The sequence below is a fragment of the Perna viridis genome, chromosome 15, assembly GCF_037379345.1.
Source record: "Perna viridis isolate PV_CMFRI_1.1 ecotype Kerala chromosome 15, ASM3737934v1, whole genome shotgun sequence".
NCBI classification, from domain to species: domain Eukaryota; kingdom Metazoa; phylum Mollusca; class Bivalvia; order Mytilida; family Mytilidae; genus Perna; species Perna viridis.
The window spans coordinates 22,895,629-22,916,969 of record NC_142459.1 but is presented as its reverse complement, the minus strand read 5'-3'; the positions used below and the strand labels follow the sequence as shown (position 1 = coordinate 22,916,969).

The window sequence follows — 21,341 nt, the reverse complement described above, 5'->3', positions numbered from 1 at the left end:
ATACAACGTAACAAAAGCAAATGAGTAACTCAGACTCCACGAAACAGTTGCTCATACAAAGTCAAGTCCGAGGTAGACAAAAGAGGAAAACCATGACACGTTTAAAACATATTAGTTTTTACGGTGCAGATGGATACACCGTAACGATCCAAAAGTTCATAATGATGACCGTAAAATTTCTGTAGTGATGTTTTCATTTCTTGTATAAACGTAACCCTGTTCCGGAATGAAACAGGCGTAAGCATCAAAGAACACAAAATAACCAAAAAATACACACAAAGTAACAAAAGTAAATTAGCAACTTGGACTCCACTAGCCCCGTGCAGGTCCGGGTGTTAAAAGAATAGGCCTGCAGCAGCGCTAAGCTTGTCGTATAAGGCGACTAAATAGTGCTCAGAAACCTAGCCGGGGGCTAGGCGCTCTGCCCACAGAGCAACTGGGATGTGTGCCCCAGGTGGTGGAATGGGGTACCCCTGGCGTGTTACATGCTGGGGTTGTCAGGCTATAATACGGAAAACCTGACCGCAAACCATAGTGGTGCACCGTGTTGGGAAAGAAGCCACGTTCCTCGCACGTTAAAGAACCCTACTGTGGTATTCGATAGGAGTAGGAACCTTTGCGCTCCGCCACAGGAGGCTAAATTGCCCGACCTTAGCCATCTCCCCCTTTTTCCAGTGGTAATCAAAATTTGTCGACCCTATTATCCTTGTGACCCATCCTTTCTTTTTTTCATTTCATGTTCATTTTATCATCCATTTCATGTTCATTGTCTGAATATAGCTGAAATATTGCTGCTCGGACGTTAAACCCCAACAATCAATCAATCAATCATGGACTCCACTAAAATATTAAAAACATAAAATGTGAATGTTTCTATTTAATCATAAAAAATTAGCGTTGCTAGCGTCAGCCAGTTCACTGTAATGGTATTTTTTTTCTCAACAGAAAAAATTGAATAAAATTCGTTGACTTACCATAATTATATTTCTTCTTCGTGTAATTATTCTGTCAAGAAATTCTCTGCTGTATCTTAAGATAATATGATGTTTCGATGTTTTATACAATATTTTTGCTTATTCATAATTTGTTATGCAACATTTAAATACATCTGTTAACGTTTCATGGAACATTATAATATATATCTGATAACATTTTATTAAAGAATTTTATGTAGCACATTGAACTAAAGTTTGATATTGATACTGAGCGTGTCACTTTACAGACAATTTTTAATAAAAAAATGAAATATCCAACTGTTCTCTTCTGCCTTTGTTCTTATATTTTATGGCAATTTGCGAACAGAGTGTTTACGAACGTAAATGATATTGTATATGCAATTCACACAGTCAAAGCTTAGAGCGATTTAAGTAACTTTTCTTTTGTGCATTTAACATATAAATGTTTCCCATTGAGCTAAACACATATATACATGTATGTATGCATACGGTTGGTTATCCAACCATTCATATTTTAACCTGCAATTCATAATCATTGTTTTAAGATATTTTAATAAAGTGAAGAGTTTAAAAAATGTATCTGAAGTATATGAAAAAAAAGACGTTTTAAACGAGACGATATATTTCGGAAATTTCTAAATATCGTATAAACTAGTCAAGGATATGCAGAAATATGCACAGTGGTTCAAATAGTTTTTCCTTAATATTGGAGTCAATGGAGATATAAAAAAAAACAAGTTCGTAGACTATGCACTTGTTTTTATTTTACAATGAAATTATTCTGAATTTATAAAGTTAAGGGATAGCTATTATGTTTCTGATTGGCCAAGACGTATTTCAGGACACCTTGTGACAAAGCTACGTTGTACTCACTATGGAAGTTTTATTTCTGAACTGGTGCATGTCCAAAATGTACCAAATACATATAATGATAACAATAACATCAACTTGATTCACTGAAATTGGAAAATAATTTTAGACATTAATGTCATATACAATTAAAAGAAAAAAGAACAAATCCTCTTTCAATAGATGTAAGATAGCGTTCGTGCCTTTTTCAAGTTCAAAGAAAAAGGTTCAGTAACACAATGGAGTTCTCCAACCAGATTCCAAAGCCTAAATATTGCACATGCTCACGTTTGTTTTGTTATATTGAATACTCAATACTCATTGAACGAGGTTAATTTGAACGTCAGTGCTATGATATTTTAAGGCAATCAAAGCAAAATACAAAATATTTAAAAGATAAATATCTGTTATCGCCTACCCGAATATTCAATTGTTTTAACTACAACCCATGTTGACTGTATTTAGATGTTTAAATAGCAAAAAAAAACAATATATAACAGTCTTAAAGATCTTCAAAAAGAGCAATTGTATAAAGTATACCTTAACATCATTGAAATTACTGTTTACAAAATCTAGCTTCTAGTTTAACATTCAAAGCAAGAAAGCTTAAAGTGTACAAATTGAATTCATACTTTCGTATTTAAATCGATAAGTTTTCGAATTATATATGAATATTTGTGATTCTTACTTAATATATAGAAAATTTCTAATATGGTGGAAAAAATGAGCTGAGTTTGTAAAGAATAAAACACATAAACACATGAAATAAATTATGTCAGTAAAATTTATGAGTTGAAAGAATTCATGAAAACAGTTTGAAAGGTGTATACCAAGACAACAACAATATCAACATGGTGTTTAATATGAGTGGATGAAAATGAATAAACATATTAAGGATTGTTAACAACATTTCAGTAATGTCTTTGAAGAACAACATTTCAGTAATGTCTTTGAAGAACAACATTTCAGTAATGTCTTTGAAGAACAACATATCAGTAATTAAAGTGATTTTGATCTTTTTTTTATTATTATTTTCACATATGTTCCATTAAGTCAATATCATTTCCAATAAAATATTTTACTTGTGATATTTATCATAAAATTTTAACGTAATGTAACATTTGCAAAAGATCAAATTGCAACTCAGTTAGAATTTGATATCATCTTTTATATTTGTATCTTTTTGCCTGATTCTTACAAATACGTACACTTAAATGTCAAAATGATACAATGTGACTAGTCAGTGCTTCCATACGGAAATTGTTAACCGTTACAGGTCTGGTGGGGTAGATTTCTAAAGAAACAATCGTACCTTCTCAGGAAAATACTTTCAGTTTTGTAGGACTTCCGCACACTTAGATGCATTTTCGATATTATAAGGTAATGGAAAAATCGATTTCTACAGATAATAGTTGACCTCAAAGGGCACTTTTCCTGAGTGTGAATTTAATTTTGAAAAAAAATATGTGATTGTTTCTAGGCTTTCAAACTTATGTATACCTGTAATATCGTTCAACTAGAACGCAAATTACAATATAATTGTAAATATAAACATAACATGTCATAAAATAAATAGAAAGCAAATAAAATATAAATATTGTTTCGGAAAAAGTCCACCAAATGACAACGAAAAAAACGAAATAAAAATAAAAATAAATCCACAGTGTAAAGTAGGAAAGGGTGGCTGAGGTTTGGGGGGTGGGGTGGTGGGGATTAACTAAACACAGTTTATCTATTAAAATTCATCAAAAAGTGTCATATAATTCAATTCAAATCACATCCTACCTTTTTGCAGAAAATACATGACTAAAATGTCTATAGCATGTTTACAAATAACAACGTTACCAGTTTTAACGTAAATTTATTTCGAATGCCGGACATTTACGACAAGCAGCTAAATATGTGGTAAAAATTATATATCTTCGGGGGAATTTCAGACCTTATCTACCTCAATCACAACAAGAAAAAAATCATACACTGATTCGACCTCTGGAAGCCCAATGAGTAATATTCTTGAAGAGTAATCACAGGAACCAAGGTTATAGCGGCAATCAAAAGAATGTAATCCAGGGACAAAGACCAGACATGGAAAACAGACATACACAACAAAGAACATAAAGTAACTAAAATCATACATACAAAGTAACAAAAGTTCATGAGCAACTCGGACTCCACTAAAAACTGGGAGCATGGACCAGGTGCACCGGTAGGGTAAGCGTCCTCTGCTTTTCTAGAAACACCGGCCGAGTTGCTTATAAAAAGTCAAATCCGCAGTAGACATACGAGGAAAGAAAAACTATAACACGTTGAATAAAATCAGTTTTCATGGTGCAGATGGATACACCATAACGATCCACGAGTTCATGATGACGACCATAAAACTTCTGTAGTGATGACTTCACACTTGTAGCAAAATAACCCTGTTCCAAAGGCCTATTGGTTAGAGTTGTAGAGCGATACAAAAAGTCTGCGTAGTTTCGGCAAGCTCTGGCATAACGTATGAGTTGACATGAAAACTCCATACGCAGGTGCTGCTGAAAGGATGTTGCCACAGATGAAAGGAAAGTTGACAAATAGAAGAATACAGTGTTGAAGAATTATAGGTTTTAATGCTATTATATTCTGATAACAGTCTTGAACTGATTGTCTCCAAAATATCTTTCGAGTATTTCAAGATCCACATTGAATTAATACCATTACAGGAGTAACAAGTGTTCTGGAGGACTGCGGACCGTCTTTGACAGTTGTGAGTATAGAAGTTAAAAGTTTTGAAAGTGGTTTGGTGGTACATTTTTCAGATCCAGCTATGAAATGTTGTTTGTATGGATTGTTGTGGAGTTTAGAAACCAAGTACATAGACGGTAAATCACAATCATCGTCCTTGGTAGAGAGACCAAAAGAGGATAGCACAGATTTATGGTTTTCCACAATCGCTTCTTTGGAGAGTTTGGTACCAGTATAGGTCTTATCACTGCTATTATTTTCGACGTCGACCTTTGATAATAAATATTGGTTATACGAATGTAAAATACAGAAAAAACAATGTTTTTTTTGTTTTTTTTTTTTTTTTTTTTTTTTTTTTTTTGGGGGGGGGGGCTTTGTCTGATGGTGGGACAACATATTTGTTATGTATAGTAGACAATGTTTTTGCTTCATCGGAGTCTTTGCAAACTGATGTAGCCTTGACACTCATTGGCATACTTAAAACTTTCATTCGTTACAAGACATCACGGCCTTTAACCACTCTGACAAAGAATCAATGTCTTAAATATTCATTTCTCGACCTGGCTAATTGAATAGTTTTATAAAAAAAAGTATGTCAGTTTATATAAGATTGAAAAGGAAAAGACATCACGTGTACACTTTGACATATTCCCCATTTCCATTCTTTATTATATCTCATAGACAAATTAGGTAATAAGTTGGCCTCGTGCAATAGAGCACTTGATCATTCTCAGTACCTCAGGACAAATATTCTGGTCTATTGCATCCAACCCATTTAATAACTGTTTACTATGAAAGCAATGCAGATTCTTAAATGACCTTTGTTGTTGTTGTTTTGTATCGAATGTCAATTTATTATTGAAAAACTTACTAATTAGACAGTTGTTACTTTTCATCCAGTGAAGTTTATCAACTTTATTTCTTTACTCTTAGAAATCCACAGGAATATAGTCACAATTACAAACCAGTACTATTGAGTAGGCTAAGCCTATTAGCGAACACAACATTTAATTTTGATCAGTATAAGACCAAAAATATAATAGTCTGGTTTCCTTCCACCACCAAGAAAACAAAGGGGTAGTGAGGGTTGACTTTATTGGTGCTTGTGCCAAAATGGACATAAGATATTAAGGATAGGTATTAAAACTAGGCTAGCAGAAAACGTACAAATTGTTATTTATTTATTTATTATGGCCTTTGAATTCACTGATGAAAAGTAATAGGTAAGAACGCTGATTATTCATTATTCAAAACATTTTTGAGCGATATTTCTAATTATTGTAAAGCAGTGTACCACTACACTTCGTGTTTGTGACATTCGCTACAGCTTTGAAATATTTGTAAGATTTGAGCAATGAAAAAGCCTAAGTATATAAATACATACACAAATATTAAAATGGTTTTGAGTGAGATTTCAAAGCACTATCAAATGTCTATCAGTTAATTTAAACAGAAATTCTACCAATATTCAAAATAACGTTTTTTAACAGAATTATTTGTTTGTCCCCAGTTTAAGATGTTACGACTGAAAGTAACAATTAGCTTGTAAATTGTAAATCCCGCAGTTTGACTATCCTCCAGTAGATTTAACGCAAACATAGCAATATTTATGTATGTTACATCAACTTGATCTGAGAATTGAGGATCACGTGATAACATGGTTTAGATTTGTGAGGCTTGGATCTTTAGTAATTTTATTAAAAGTTTCTTTAAAAAACGAAGTTTGGATTTCCAGGGGGGGTTTATGATATATTTTTTGCATTACACAGCAATGAAAACTAACAAAATTATTTTGTGTCATGTCTTCTTTACTAAAATTGAATATTTCATGTGTCTTGACTGATTGCAAGTAAGGAGTGTGGGATTGAAGTAAAATTAGAAAAGGGTTAAGGTTATTTAATATTCGGCCTCCTTCACACTATTTCTTTTAGAATGTTTATTGAAGGTATATATGTAAGGACTGCTACATTACAAATGCACTTGGCACATAACCACACATATGAAACGAACAAAATCACATCATAAAATATGTTTCGAATCATCCTTTGTTTATTTATTTTATAATCAAATAAATTTGCAACAAGATTGTAAAGTAAAATCATCATTCTTCGAGGTTCCGTCAAATTTTATGGAGGCATTATCTTTGATGAATATTAGCAGATGGAGGACATTGAGGACAATATTCTGTAAGAAACATATGGTAACAAAGCAATTAATTATTAATTATTTATCATACATATGACACATACTAGACATACATATTATTATGTGCCCATCGCTGTTACAATCAGGCAGCGTGGAAAAAAACACCATTTTGTAAATATTTACATCAGAATCATGGAAATAAAAGAAAAAGAATTCCGTACAATTTTGGTAGATTCAGTTAAAGTTTCAATGAAATACACTGAAAATGAAAATTAATGGTCTTTTCGAACAGAGAACTCATCCTTGAGTGAAATAGACACGTTTGTGGTAATATGGTGAGCATGCTCAATATCCACTTCCGCGACGTAGGGCTTGGGTAGAACAAAATAATTTTCCTCGCTGAAGTGTATATTGAGCATGCTCTACGCATGCTCATCGACTACCCCAACGTCATAATGTCAGATTAGTATGGGTATGATTAGCATGTCTCTGATATGTTTGCTCCACCTTGCCAAATCCTTAACAAGAATTTTCACTTATATATAGTAATGAACAGAAGTTCTAAGAAAAATAAACTATTTCTATTTTTGTATTACTATTTTTTTTCTTCTTGTTGTTTTTGCTCTTGTTTTGTTTTGTTTTGTTTTGTTTTGTTTTTGTTTTTGTTTTGTTTTTGTCTTGGCATGATTCAGTGTTTTCAATGTTGTCATTTTTTACACTATACAGCACTAAAATTCTAAGAAAAAGCATTCGACGTATGAAATTGCATTGCATCCAATTCTTTCTAATCTGCATAAAATTACAAGTTTTACATTTCCCGAAATAAACTGTCATACTTTTATCTTTATAGAATAATCCATTGGCACTTATCAGTATTCGTATTTGGTAAATCTTCTATTCTATGATATATTTGAGCGATGAATGAGGGAATGGGTTTATGGAATGGGGAGGAAGTGGAAATTAGATTTCAGAATTGATAATTTATATGAAAAATAATTTACAATTAATTAATAAAAGCAGTTTTATTGTTCAGGAATTAACAATATATAAAATTCAATTTGATAGTGTAAATATTTGAAAAAAAGAAAAATGCACTGGGGACCTTTGGGGATGTGGATTTTTGTATGGGGAATTTTTATAGGGGATTAAGAATTGGGTATAATTAGTTTTGTTTATACCCTTCGAGAGCTGCAGAATTCTACATATTTGTTTTGGAAGTTTTAAATTAGTAGAGTACACCTTTCCCTTTATAGCTTGATTTCATAGGCTGTTCTTCGTATTGATTGAAAATGGATAGTTGTCAATTTTCGTGGTTACTAATCTAATGGTATGAAGTCAATTTACCTCTTTTGTCTCTGCGATTTGACACTTCTGTATCTGTAAGACATTTCATCAATTTGAATAAAATTTACAACCTGTATTCTTAGATACATCAATCTAATGCTGCTGATGAGAGAATTCTACTTGAAGCACGTAATGATTATATCAAAATGAACGGAGGGAACTTTTTGTGAGCATAGCAATATATATATATTTTAAGGGGACAGAGTAAAACATTGGATTAATCACAGTCAGAAATACGATGTGGACATCCTAGAGTTCATATTTTGTTTGATGTATCAATGTATACCTAATTCATTTTAATAAAACTCTCGTGCAATATAACTTGAGTATATGACAACAGAAAAAAACTAACTTACTAGCGGCAACATTATTTTCCTGGTCCTGACCCGGATTCATTGGCGCTGAATGAATAAATTAAACTGTTTAAAATGATTCTATTAACCTGAACACAATACTATTATATGTCCTATCAGTGACAACGGTTGAATTTATAACATCCATAAATGTAAACGGTATAATTTTCTCAATAGGGTTAACTGTGATTGAATTGATTGCCCATGCTTTTTAAATTGAGAAGCCAGGATGAAGAAGGATAATTTGTATGTAAGAACATTTTGCATTTTACACTGTTCTTTCCATCGACTAGTAGTGCATTTCAATGAAATTGAGATTCATTTTAACCATTATACAAAAAAAAACAATCATTTCTACTGCATTGTTTCATCATGTACATAGGATGCAAGCGGTACCCCATGCCACCACACAACCTAGTTTCTCTGTGAGCAGAGAGCACCCTAGCCCCAGCCGAGTTTTGAGCACTATTTATTCGCCTTTCACGATAAGCTTAGCGCTGTTGCAGGCCTATTCGTTTGATCCCCGGACCCACATGGGGCCATTTCCATTGATAAAAATATAATAAATGAAAATAATAATGTAGGTAGGCAGTTCTCAATAGCAAGATCATAGTGATTGTTTGGGTTGTCTGCTTAGTGTAGTCACAATATATCACACTCTCGTATTCAGTATAATATAAAACATACTGCTGTAGTAGAGGGTGTTACGCATCGTATTACACTCTGTAAATATATCACCCTCGATTTCGTCTCCTGTGATATATTTACCTCGTGTGATATTACAGCGTAACACCCTCTACTACAGGCAGTATGTGTATAATAGTATGGTTATTAAAATAAATCATAACTGAGTACATCACCTCACAAAATATCACGAAAATAACAAATACAACACTTATAATTTAATTTGATTGGTGCACAGATTTGAGGAGGACTTACACACGTTAACAAACGTTCTGTTGTACAAGATTGCGAATTTCATGAACATAAATATTCGTCATAAAATGGGGTTAAGAGAGCGTAGTTGTTTATTTTTTATACATTAACTTCCCTCTTTTGACTCTTTCAAAGTCATCTTCTTGATCTGTAAAAAATATTTTTGATCTGAACAAAAAATATCTATTTGTGTACAGCCTTGACAAGACTTATTTGAGGAATAGAAAAACGATAGAAAACTGTTCAATTCCAACACAAAATATAAACAAGGAATACATAACTTCGGAAAGATCAATATGTCTCGTGATATGTATAGCTAGTTTCAGTTTCAGACATATATTTTACTGAAAGATTGTAAGCCATAATTTACACTTCTACTAAAAATTAATTTTGCAAAACTTTGCTTTTCTCATTCCACGAGACAGGCAGCAATGTGAGCATTGCTCAGTCGAAAAAAAGTGGACAATATAAACTGCACTAAAAAACCAGCAGCACCTCACTAAGAAGTAAGATTCGCCTTATTCAAAGTAAGAACATTTGAACTATTTTTTTTCCTTTTTTTCTTCGATATAATTGTGTATACATTATGAGTCATTATCTGAACGCTGGCGTGAGTTTATTACTTATTTCAACTTTTCATTCATTAATAGCATATGTACATAAATGATTGATTGATTGATTGTTGGTGTTTAACACCCGATCAGCAATATGTCAGATATATGCAGGCGCTGAGCATGAAATTGATAATAAAATGAACATGAAATAATGATGAAATGAAAAATGGTATGGGGCACAAGGATTATACGGTCCAGGAATTTAGATTACATGTAAATTATCATTGTGTCCTATCCCATTTTCAATTTTATCATGATCATGTTGTCATCCATGTAACGTTCATCCCCTCCCCCCCCCCCCCGAAATATAGCCGAAATGCTGTTAATTCGGCGTTAATCAATTTCTCAGAAAAAAACTTATAGTTTTTATTTTGTCTCCACCTGTTTTGATCAATTGAATCTCAACAATACTATAATTTTAAAGCCTTTAACTCCTGGGCATAATTTCACCAATCAATCTGCCCATAAATCCACCGAACAAATTGTTTTATAGTTTACAAAACGACAGTTCCTCTGTCTGATTTTTTTAATCCTACTTGATGATTGTCATTATATTTATCACAATGCTAATAAAAAATACATACTATGGGATGTATATAAAATTCCATATGATATTTAGAAGCCTTTTTCACGTTTTCAGTTTTATTATAATTCAGTTTAACCAATAAATAAATTGAGTTATTATCTTAGTTCAAATTACATTACCTTATCGGGATCAGTCAATATCAGTAAATAACTTCGGATTAGATAATAAACTAGGAAAACTGTTAGTACTACTCGTTTACTTGAACCCTCTCCCCCCAAAGGAGAGTATACACACACACACACACACACACACACACACACACACACACACACTCCTCACACTCCTTTGATAATATGTACGTATTGACTTCCATATAGATTCGATATATAAATAAGAGATGCACAACCTGTTTTAAAAAAGATTCTGTGTAGGAAGAGTTAATGGTAAAAAGATGAATGTGGAGTATCGTCCTCTCACACTGAAAACGGGATAATGTTACAGGATATGAATCTTACAAACGTTAGTTTTTAACATTAAAATAAAGCAAACCCTTAACATCAATTGTTCATTCTTAAAACTGCATTTATATATTTTGACAGTTACAGATTTTCCGTAATCCAAATTAGGACTATGATATATTATCCTTTTCCTTTGGTAATTTCGGGAATTAACCATGCTTCTTGCTCGGGATGCTGCATGCAATGTTTCGAATCTTAAGTGAAACAAAACCTGAATTACTTCTACCTGACAGAAAACCTTTTTTCATCTTTTAAATTGTTAATGATTAAATTTAAACGACTAATTATCAGTAGCATATCAATAAAGCGGACTTTTTTCCACCGTACGTATTAAACAATATATAAATACCTATTGGTTATCTTAATATACACTTACTTGGAAATGACCATACAGCTGTGGTCAAAGAGACACACACGATTGCTACAAACAGCTTCATGACGTCCTGAAAAAATTAAAACTGATGTGTTCTACCTGAACCGGTATGCATATTTATATATAGAAAATATTTATTGTTGCCATATTTGTAACAGTTGTCGATATCTTCATAGTGGATTTCTATAATTGTGCTTGTAGAGACATTACTCCTTCTCTATTTAGATCATACAAGAATTTAAGTGGTGTGTCAATAGTCGTCAATGTTAAAATACTTGCATACTTAATAAAGTAATAAACCTTTTGTGGGTAAAAAAATATCGTTAATACACGTCATCAAAAAAATAACTTAGGGTGAAGTTAAGACATGTGCGGTATCGCTTCATACTAAACTGATTTAGATGAAATGCAGGCATTGTTTTCAAAAAACGTTCGCTCATTTCATAACACAAATCCTTTCTCGAAGTTGAAAGAGTAATCAAGCGTTAATCAAAAGAAGGAAATCCAAGGACAAAGACCAGACATGGAAAACAGATATACACAACAAAGAACATAAAGTAACTAATACATAAAAAGTAACAAAAGGAAACTCGGACTCCACTAAAACTGGGAGCATTGACTTGGTGCACCGGTAGGGTAAGCGTCCTCTGCTTTTATAGAAACATCCGCCGAGTTGCTCATAAAAAGTCAGGTCCGCAGTAGACAAACGAGGAAAGGAAAACTATGAACCGTTGAATAAATCAGTTTTCATGGTGCAGATGGATACACCATAACGATCCACAAGTTCATGATGACGACCATAAAAACTTCTGTAGTGATCACTTCAATCTTGTAGCAACATAACCCTGTTCCAAAAGCCTATTTGTTAGAGTTCTAGCGCGATATAAAAAGTCTGCGTAGTTTCAGCAAGCTCTGGCATAACGTATGAGTTGTGATATGAACACTCCATACGCAGGTGCTGAAAGGATGTTGCCACAGATGAAGGGAAAGTTGACAATTCTGAATGAAAAGTCATTACGTTTGTCGTAAATTTTGGTCAATAGTTTTCCTTTACCATCGATTTCTAAGTGTAGGTCAAGATATGAGGCTGACCTTACAGTGTCTGTTGTATCCTTTATCTCAAGTTCTTTGGGGTAGATGCGATGTATCAACTCCGAGAAATTAGGATTGTTTAAAGATAATACGTCATCTATATAGCGGAAACAGATTAAAAGATCTAGCCAAACGATATTCTTTCTTTTGGAACAAATCAGTTATAAAGTGAGTCTCTTCAAAGTGAAAGAATAGGTCAGCAAGTAAAGGAGCACAATTTGGAATGCCGACCGTTTGTTGAAAACCACGTCCACCACACTGGACAAATATTTCAGCATAATTCCAAAAATAATTCCAGCATTTTCTAAACATCTTCTTCTGTATATTTGGAAGAAGTATGGGGAATCTCTACCAAGAACTATATATTTGTATCTAGATGTACCCTCTTTTTTTTGGAAAAAAACAACGATTTAAAATGTTTTTAAGTGGGGATTTTAACTGAGTATGGGGTATAGAAGTATACAGTGTTGAAAAATCATAGGTTTTAATGTATTATATTCAGATAATAGTCTTGAACTGATTGCCTCCAAAAGATCTTTCGAATTTTTCAGGATTTACATTGAACTAATACCACTAAGAGAGTAACATTTGTTGTGGTAGTACTGCAGACCCTCTTTGACAGTTGTGAGTATAGACATTAAAAGTTTTGAAAGAGGTTTGGTGGTATATTTTGCAGATCCAGCTATGAAAAGTTGTTTGTATGGATTCTTGTGGAGTTTAGGAATCCAGTACGTAGACGGTAAATCACAATCATCGTCCTTGGTAGAGGATAGCACAGATTTATGGTTTTCCACAATCTCTTCTTTGGAGAGTGTGGTAGAAGTATAGGTCTTATCACTGCTATTATTTTCTACATCTAGCTCTGATAATAAACATTTGATGTAAAATGTTCTGTGGACAAAACAAAAACAATGTTGTTGTGGGCTTTGTCTGCTGGTGGGACAACATATTTGTCATGTATAGTAGACAATGTTTTTGCTACATCGGATCTTTGAAAACTGATGTAGCTTTGGCACCCATTGACCTACTTAAAACTTTCATTCGTTTCAAAATTAAAGACCTCATGGCCTTTAACCACCCTGACAAAGAATCAATGTCTTCATGTTCTCGTTTTATGAAAGTTGGGTTTTTTTATTAAGTGCAACGCAACAGTTAAAAACAATTACATGGAAAGCATTGAAATTCGTTGAAAAGGAGAGATAACTTTTTAATTATAGCCAAAATTTGGCTGCTTTGTTAAGGAACAAGCCATCCATTGTCACAATAAAAAATCTTTTTGACATACATATAATAAAACATTACATAGTAAAACAAAATCAGTGGGATAAAAAATGTACCATTCGTCAACCATATCAACAAAATCTGCGGGTGTTCCTAGAAAAGCAGAGGACGCTTACCTCTCCGGTGCACCTGGTCCGTGCTCCCAGTTTTTAGTTGACTCCGGTTTGCTCATTTGCTTTTGTTACTTTGTATGTATGATTTTAGTTAATTTATGTTCTTTGCAGTGTCATGTCTGGTCTTTGTCCTTGGATTACATTATTTTGGTTACCACTATAACCTTGGTTCACTTGATTATTCTTTGATTACCACTATAACCTTGGTTCCCTTGATTATTCTTTGATTACCACTATAACCTTGGTTCCCTTGATTACTCTTTGATTACCACTATAACCTTGGTTCCCTTGATTACTCTTTGATTACCACTATAACCTTGGTTCCCTTGATTACTTCTTCATAGAGCAACACTTAAGATCTAACACGAGTTCTTTCAATGTTTCTATTATTGCGGGAGATTCTTAAACTTTCTGTTTAACTGGTGGTAGTTGGGAGGGTCTCTCTTCATGACTTATGACGATTTGTGTATTGAGTTTCTGTGCTTTTCAATTTTGTCAAATATCATATTAACACCTTGACAACTAATTTCCCATTCCTAAACTGTTTTCGTTCGATTCATTCATTTGACCTAGCATTCTGGCTCTTCCAGATACGTTAAACAACCCATTTTACGATTCGTTTAAGCGTTTAACCTTGGTGTCTTCATATACTCCTCTCTCTTACCAATTCTAGTTACAATTCCAAGTATCATCTTTAAGGTAGTCACCGAAAAATATAGATTGTTTTCGGTTAATCAATGGTCCTACGACTGTCCTCTGGTAAATGTTCTGTATCAGTTAAAGACATTTTAGCTATTTGTTTGGTTCCACCAATAGGTTAAAGGTCATGTTTACCATTAGTAATTACTAATTATCTTAAAAGTTCAAAGTCCACTTTCATTCACCGTTTTCGCAGCGTATCTTTTCTTAAATCAAAATATGTGCCCCGAGGTATCTGTAAGCTATTCAAGTCCCAGTTTTTAATATCAAAATGTGTAAATTTATAAATATTTACTTTTTGCAAAAATATTCCAAAACACTTCTTAGAACTATCCAAAATGTACTCCATGAATAAGCGTAACGATGGCAACCATTTCTTCATGTTCACATATAATACTTACGTATGATTTACATAAATATTTAAATGAGTAAAAAATGAATCCATTACATCTTCTCGTAAATCGATTGCTTTATTCACTTCTGTTTATCGTAATGTCAAAATAGTTTTGAAACTTTTTACATAAGTACATATTGCTTTGTCTTTATGATTCTGACAATTTGTGTTGCATCGAAATATTTTCTTGCTTTCAAGACATTTAGAATGTAGCGATATCCCATTCACTAAAAACGGAGTGTATCCCATATACCCGGATAACGGAAACAAACCTTAACTAGTTTACTGTTATAGTATGGACAGTAAGTTTAAAGGGGTGTCAAACTTTAAGCGTCAAACATTATCCACTGTTTGAGGTTACTCTTACCAACTTCTAGAGACATATTATTTTTTTATTCATATTCAAGGTTAACCCCGAATGAATGTTCAAATTTACTTTTATTAGTGAAAGGTAATAGTTTTCCCAATGGCCCGCGTTAGGAAAACTCAAAAGTCCCAAATATTGAGACAATAATAAGATTATAAGTGCAAGGAAGTGAAATTTCAATGATCAAAAGTCATAAACATCATGCCACTAATTGATTCCATTTTAATATGGACACACATATGTTAAATAAATACCTGAGGAAAACTAATGTCCCAAATAGAGTGAACATGATATGGGTTAAAAGTCAAGGGCTAAAGTAAATGAAATTTCAAAGATCACGCCAGGTAAAAAAATGAGGGTACTAGACTTAAGACCACCACTAATTATTGCCCTGCTACGACAAGTGGCGGTCATCCTACAGTGATCACTCTGTACTTCCGTCTATCCTGTACAGAATCGTGTCCGGGCTGTAACTTATTTTGCTTTTTTCGATATGGGCTTTGATATTTGGGATGTGGGTAGATCACTTTGACGATGTGTCGCATTCCATAGAAAGTTGACTATGACCTTGAACTTTGACCTGTAGGTAAATTTTCTGGCTTTTTTTTCTACAAAGTTGTGTGCGGAATATATTTGAATTCATACTCCTTACTCAACTGGTAAATATTTTTATTGAATATGAGTGCAACATTAAAAACTGAAAATATTTATTTGGTAAGCTTTTTAACAAATCTATTTCATATAAATGGTTTAATTATCACGGTGGGGCCCACAGAGATGGATTCCATCTCAATAATTTCTAATAGGTACAATGCACGATTGACATACATGTGGTACATCAGTCCATATGACGACGGGATGATACAAGTACCATCGATGTAAAAATCAGTTTTGTTTTTGTTGTTGTTTCTGTTAAGTTACCATACAGTCAGTTTTGAATGAAACTGGTATGATTACAAAAATGGGCTTGGAGATTCAAACGGAGAGTACTGGATAGGTTAGCTTTTTTTTCAAGTGGAATTTTTAAATTTAGAATGTATTGTTGTCATAGAATTTAGGAAACATATTTTTGAGTTATACTGCGCTAATTCAGTCCGCTCAATATTTAACCATGTTTCTCTAATTATACACAATTTTGTTTTGTCTTTATTCATTTTTAGGTTAAAGTCAACAATTTTAAAACATGTTAAGCCATGTAGAGATTTTCGACTGTTTGGCTGATTTCAGTTTCTCGTATTGCGGCAATAAATGGTGAGGAAAGTCTGATTTTCCAGGCTGAAAAAAAGCGCCCGGAAACCTTGACACACGTGCAGCTCGAACAAACAGGACTGTTAATTACAAATCAAGTGCATTGATATAACCTGCTCATTTTTTAAAAGTTATTTTCACTCCCCGCAATATTTATCCATATTTTTGTCACATTACTCGATAATCTGTATTTAAAGGAAACGACGTCCTTCACTCTATCATAACAAACGGCCGACACAAACTATATATCATTGTCGCTAATATTTATGGTGGAACTTACGATGCAGAATATTCCAGTACTTCTGTCAGTAGTGAAGATGCCAACTATAGATTTACTGTTGGAATATACATCAACGGAACGGAAGATTAGAAGTGTATTTATTTCGTTTTCGTTGTGTTGCTGGCATCGATTTCTCAAAAAGTCGTAAGTGTAAAGTTGATTGTTAGTGATGACGTCACAAATTAAAGTAGCATTATGACGTCATACTTTACGATCTATTTCACACTTACGACTTTTAGTAAATAAAGGCACCTATTTCTCTGTACCTGTGTATAATGTTGTTTTCGGGCCAGCTGCAGCCTTCCATGTGGTGTGTGGGGATTTCCTCATCGTTAATTGTAGACACATCGGTGGCCTTGAGCTGACATTTTTAATATCTGTGGGGGTGTTGTCTCTTAATTCATTTCCGTTGTATTAAGATTCAGATCTATTCTAACTTACCATAACTTCTGTAACCTTTTAAAGAGACCACAAATGGATCGATAAGGATTATAACTATATTATTACCTATTTGTCTATATCATTATTATTATTATCATTATTATTATTATTATTATTATTATTATTATTAAAATACCCGAGCACGAAGTGTCGGTTACTTTTTGATTTTATACCGTTTCTTCTGTATCATTATTGTTATCATTGTTTTTTTTTAATTTTGTTTCCTCAGTATAATAAATGGAGGTATTAGAGAAAAACTTTGTCAGAAGAAGGAGGGGTACGTCCGTCGAAAAGTGGGATATGTCATAATATAGGACATTGCCATATCTTGGAAACGTAGGTAGACAGCAACTTGAAAATTAGTGTGGTGGTGTAGTTTGATGCACTCTATAAAATTATGTAAAATAGCGAATCGGTATTTCATTCATTGCCAAAGTAACGAAAAGACGAAAAATTTGGCCGATTTTTGTGATTTTACTGATGTTTTTCATTTATGTAAGAAAAACTATTTGATATATCTTTACTAAACTTAACGCCCCGTGCAGGTCCGGGTGTTAAAAGAATAGGCCTGCAGCAGCGCTAAGCTTGTCGTAAAAGGCGACTAAATAGTGCTCAGAAACCTAGCCGGGGGCTAGGCGCTCTGCCCACAGAGCAACTGGGATGTGTGCCCCAGGTGGTGGAATGGGGTACCCCTGGCGTGTTACATGCTGGGGTTGTCAGGCTATAATACGGAAAACCTGACCGCAAACCATAGTGGTGCACCGTGTTGGGAAAGATGCCACGTTCCTCGCACGTTAAAGAACCCTGCTGTGGTATTCGATAGGAGTAGGAACCTTTGCGCTCCGCCACAGGAGGCTAAATTGCCTACCTTAACCATCCCCCTTTTTCCAGTGGCAATCAAAATTTGTCGACCCTATTTTCCTTGTGACCCATCCCTTTTATCATTTCATGTTCATTTTATCATCCATTTCATGTTCATTGTCTGAATATAGCTGAAATATTGCTGCTCGGACGTTAAACCCCAACAAACAAACAAACTAAACTTAATGGATATATAAAACCATCTAAGTGTGGTTGACTTCATATTTTGAATTAATTTTTGTAGATGGCCACCATCCAAAAAAAGTACACTTATGAAAACAGTGTAAATGTCATCAAAATTTGTTTTGATTCCTGTGGATAAGTATAGTGTAATTTTGATTTATTTACTCTTTTTTTAACTTACTATGTAATGTTTTGGAAGGTTTCAATGTTTATAATTCTTGTCAATCAATCAATCGATAATTCAATTTATTGACGTCACATAAAAAAATCTTTAAGCCATTGTTTTTTTTTGTGGTAAATTTCGATGTTTAAATTAAGTTTAGCCCGTTTTATGCATTTATTAACGTTTTCATTGGTCTATACATCAATTATAATTTTTGAGATTTTTTACGGTTTTGCACACAGGACACGGTCCAGAGTTTGCCATGTATAGAAAGCAATAATTGTCATAAACCTAAAAGTGTATAATATTTGTAATTGTTATAAGACTTGATATGTTGTTTAGACAAGTACTTGAATGCGTGTTTCTCTTGTATTTTGTAGCTTTTTACCTGGTTACATCCAATAAAGCAATTTCGAAGCGATTTCTTGCATAAAATGTTGGATCTTAAACTGGTTGAAACTTTCTGTCGATCTGGCGAAAGAACAATTGACGATATGTTTCTCAAAAATAGATCCATAAACCGGAGGCAACTTCTACACGTTTTGCGGAAACGTAAATTTTAATTATTATCATTCCTCTCAACGTAAAGATGTCCTGGCGATTTCTCAAAGACCGTTTATTCGATTCATACCACACTTGGCTAAAAGACCCAGCATGCTCAATGAGAATCCGGAATTTCAAAATTGCTTTCGATTTTAAAATGGCCACCAAAACAATACACGGAAAAATGAAAAAAAAAATCTATAAAATTAGTGCACGTATTTCATAGTGTGCAAATTACTTAAATAGCAGTTCTTGACATACTGACATCACAGACATTAAATAAAATGTTCAAAAAGCCGCAATTCGTTTTTCAAAATTGCCGCCTTAATCGAAAAATATTCAACATTATTCGATTTCGATGAAAATTTATTTTTCCACCAAATCTTCAAAATGCTCTGATTTAGTTATAATTTGGTTTTAAGATTAAAAAGAATGTGCCGCATCTAAAGCTTCAAGGCAGTGTGTTTATAGGAGGTGATTTGCGAAACAGATATTTTAATTTAATTTGCTTTATTTTGTTGGTTAGATATACATATTTTTTCACCAGTAAATATAGCTCAATGCAGTCTATAGTATTTATTATTATTTTATGTTTTTTTATTTAATTGCCAAGAATAAGGCAGGTACAGTAATTGATTATTTGCCAAAAAAAAAAAACAGTTTCTGAACTGAATTCATCGAACTTAGAAAACTCAGTTGACAGTGTTTAATAGTGGTATGATGAGATATGGTACTCACTACCCCACCAATAGAAATACACCCCTGTTACCATTCTACCTACTTAAATATTATATTGTTCTGCATTTTTAAGCCCCTAGTTTTACGGGAGCTATATAGTAATCATGGTCTCCGCACTCGTCCGCACAAAGCTTTTTCGATAAAGTTTTCTCTGAAACTACTTGAATCATTTCTACTTGATATTCTTCATAAGATTTCAATTTCAGGTTGAAAAAAATCAAATTGACCCTTTTGGGCTAAATGTGGGATAGTCGATGAGCACGCATTGAGCATGCTCAATATACACTTCCGCGAGGAAAATTCTTTTGTTCTACCCCAGGCCTACCTCGCGGAAGTGTATATTGAACATGCTCATCAAGTTTCCACACAAGGACTTGTATGAGAACTTTATTTATAGTGGTTGTGTATCGTGCAGTGAGATGATTTGCTTATATTTTTCTATATGGTTTACTATTTTATTATTTGCAGGTGACGCTCTTAAGAATGTCAGTTTCTATGCTAAAGCGTACGGGGAACCTGATAGAGATAATGATAATAGAACATTATTGTGCGCAACAAATTAAGGGTGGGTGGTGGTATAGATACTAATAAATGAATACTGTATTAAAAGGTTTTTTTATTGTTTTTGTTTTTTTGTTTTTGTTTTTGTTTGTTTTTGTTTTGTTTTTTGTTTTTGTTTTTGTTTTTGTTTTGTTTTGTTTTGTTTTTTGGCAATGGTATACATACAATTTTCTCTTTTTGTTTATTTTCACATTTTCACATGCAACAGTTCAAGTTCATGTTTACCTAGTTTTAGAGTTTATTTTCGTGTACAGTCCTTGCATTGGAGCAAAAGTAAATTCCCCATAAGTGGTGTAATGACATATTACATTTATAAGGCATGTTGGTCTGTATAGGTACAATAGCATGCTGCTTCTGGTGATTTAGATAACATGTACTTCATACGAACCTATATTCATGTAAAACGTTGACATTACTCATAAAGCAGTATGTTTGTAGTTCAATAACTAAGGAATTTATTAGATGTGTATCATTAACACAAACGAAGTTGATGCGCAGCTTCTTTGCCTTTTCAAGAAGCAATATCCGTTGCCCCAGATAAGACCTTCGCTTTGTAAATAACTGATTATGTTACTGTTCTGTGACGCAATTCATCATTTTAAAAAATCAATTATTGAAATTAAAACTATTATAATTTTGTTATTAAATAACGTAAGGAAGCCTCTTTGCATGAATTTCTTCTGATTGCAAAGCGTCCTGCTTTTTAGACACTTCAATGCATTTTGAGATGTTGTACGATATGCGGACGGACAGACAGAAGGTATGCCGTGAGATGTGCTTGCCATATATATAATACTGCACCTTCAACCAATGTCGAATAAATTTCGATGCGAATTAACGGACAGACTACATTGTATATTTTAACCGACGCAATCAATTGACGGGGTCTGTTAGATATTCATTGAACTAAGTAATAAACAATGGACCAGTCAAGTCGGTTCAAACGATTGTGTTTCGTTTGACAATTTAAAGTTAAAGGTGAAATCAAAACTATTCTATATGCTAGTCATTATTCAACTATGAATGATTTTTGTAAATG

The 21,341-nt window shown here is 33.3% G+C and overlaps 1 long non-coding RNA gene across 1 annotated transcript; it reads right to left on the bottom strand.

The window, feature by feature from the left end:
- Positions 1–6,565: 6,565 nt before the first annotated feature.
- On the bottom strand, positions 6,566–16,954 carry LOC148597502 (uncharacterized). Its single transcript, XR_015919204.1, has 6 exons — positions 16,813–16,954; positions 11,342–11,408; positions 9,425–9,455; positions 8,375–8,421; positions 8,019–8,051; positions 6,566–6,713 (listed from the first exon to the last, which is right to left on the bottom strand). It is a non-coding gene; the product is annotated as an uncharacterized LOC148597502 (long non-coding RNA).
- Between the last annotated feature and the right edge of the window lie 4,387 nt (positions 16,955–21,341).